We start from the raw sequence: 2,500 nt of genomic DNA on the forward strand, positions 1-2,500 counted from the left end.
ATCCTCTCCTTTCCATGACCACCGGAGCAGTCTGGAATGTGTGTTTCCAGCAATCCAACACTATGTGAGCTATTCCAATCTATGCGTCCAACTGGTGAACATTATGTTGTGAAGGCGAGCTCCACTGTACTTACCACCGGGTATGGTGTTCGTACAACCATCAGTAAACATGTGAACCAACGACGATCGAAGGAATAAATTCCGTTCTCAGCATCGCTGGCTATGATCGGGCAATTTACGGGCTTGCAATCCTCCTATGCACCTGGCAATGTATGGTAGTGTTTCCTGCTGCTTTCCTGATTTGGATGTGTACCATGGCCTTTATCAGGCACTCTCTACTAGCTCCGGAATCGAACCCTGATTCCCGCTTCCCGTCACAACCATGGTAGTCCTCTACACTACCATCAATAGTTGATGGGGCACAGTCAAGTGAAAGATCGGTACCAGACTTCAACTCAATCGGCCGATTGGTTTAACTAATAAGTGCACCGGTCCTACCACCTTCAGAAGCAGCATTCCCGGCCTGTTGCATGTATTAGCTCTGGTTTTCATCAATCTTCCCCTGCTGTGTTATACTGAGCTTATGCGGTTTCTCGATTGTCGTGCAAAGTGTGTTATCACACATACCCAATATGCTCAACTCTCATGTTCGTTTGACGCACCAAACTTTATTAGTGATGCACCACACAACAGGTTTTAATATACGCGATCGTGTGTGTTTCAGTGTGAACTTGGTGCGCCAAGTCCATTTGTGATGCATCACTTAGCTAACCATCTTTCGGGACTGTTTAGGGTATGTGCTCCTCCACATCTATGCTTACTCGTACACATTCTCTGTCAATAGGTTTAAGATCGGGCATTCTACCATATCATTGCCTTAATGCTTTCAAATCAAGGCTACCAGGGTAGCCTAATTGCGTTCGAAACTCAACTTGTGAGCTGTCGGCCCTAGAAGTTTTTTAGGCTGCTAGGACCTCTCTCTATATTTTGCCTTTGGACTTCTCGAAGCTCAACTTGTGAGCAGTTCCATGCACCACTACCCGTATCTCTTAGCTTAGTTCTAGCCATGTGCGTTCAAAGCTCAACGTTAAGCTGTGTCCTGCACCACAATCGTTATATAATAAGCTTATCTCTAAGCTTTTTTGCGTTCAATGCTCAACGTTAAGCTATCCCTTCGCTTAGAACCTCGCTCTACATTTTGCCTTTGGACTTCTCGAAGCTCAACTTGTGAGCTGTTCCATGCACCACTATAGGTATCTCTTAGCTTAGTTCTAGCCATGTGCGTTCAAAGCTCAACGTTAAGCTGTGTTCTGCACCACAATCCTTATATAATAAGCTTATCTCTAAGCTTTTTTGCGTTCAATGCTCAACGTTAAGCTATCCCTTCGCTTAGAACCTCGCTCTACATTTTGCCTTTGGACTTCTCGAAGCTCAACTTGTGAGCAGTTCCATGCACCACTATAGGTATCTCTTAGCTTAGTTCTAGCCATGTGCGTTCAAAGCTCAACGTTAAGCGGCCTCATGCACCACAACCCTTGTATCTTAAGCTTATCTCTAAGCTTTTTTGCGTTCAATGCTCAACGTTAAGCTATCCCTTCGCTTAGAACCTCGCTCTATATTCAACTTTCAGATACCTCAAAGCTCAACTTATGTGGTCTGCAATTGCTCTTGAACGGGTACAATTTCTGACAGAGGGGGGTTTTTGGCCCAAATTATGCATTATTAGTTTAACCTCCGTCGCAGAACCACATTTGACCAGGTCGAGAAAAAAATTTTTTCGTGACGACCTGGTCCCCCATAGTAGGGAATGAACATGACATCTTAACCATATTTGACCATTTTCAAATTTCTCGTCGCGGAATGATGACTTTACTAGTAAAATTTGTTCCGGGTAGGGACCTCCCATACAAAATTTTCATCGCTCCAAAAGTGATTTCGTTTCACTTTTCAACATTTACAAGGTCCATAAATCATGTTTTGAGACGATATGGAAAAAAAAATTTTTTGCCCGTCTCGACCAACTCGACCGATGGTGACCACAGCAGGGTGCTCCATACAAATTTTCCTTATGTGGAATTTTTCAGTGTAAAATAAGGTTTCTCCAATCGATCGCGGGTTTCACTTTTCATCATTTGCTAGGTCTAACTATGATGTTTTGAGTGGTCCCGCAAAAATTTTTTCTCTTAGCCAGTCGACCCTTTCGTCCATGTCGGTGTGTTCTGCAGTAGGGTGCTCCATACAAATTTTCCTTATGTGGAATTTTTCAGTGTAAAATAAGGTTTCTCCAATCGATCGCGGGTTTCACTTTTCATCATTTGCTAGGTCTAACTATGATGTTTTGAGTGGTCCCGCAAAAATTTTTTCTTGGACCGGGCCTTCCTTCCCGGCCCTGTCGGTGTGTTCTGCAGTAGGGTGCTCCATACAAATTTTGCTTATGTGGAATTTTTCAGTGTAAAATAAGGTTTCTCCAATCGATCGCGGGTTTCACTTTTCATCATTT

Source organism: Anopheles marshallii (genome assembly GCF_943734725.1).
Source record: "Anopheles marshallii chromosome X unlocalized genomic scaffold, idAnoMarsDA_429_01 X_unloc_39, whole genome shotgun sequence".
Lineage (NCBI taxonomy): Eukaryota > Metazoa > Arthropoda > Insecta > Diptera > Culicidae > Anopheles > Anopheles marshallii.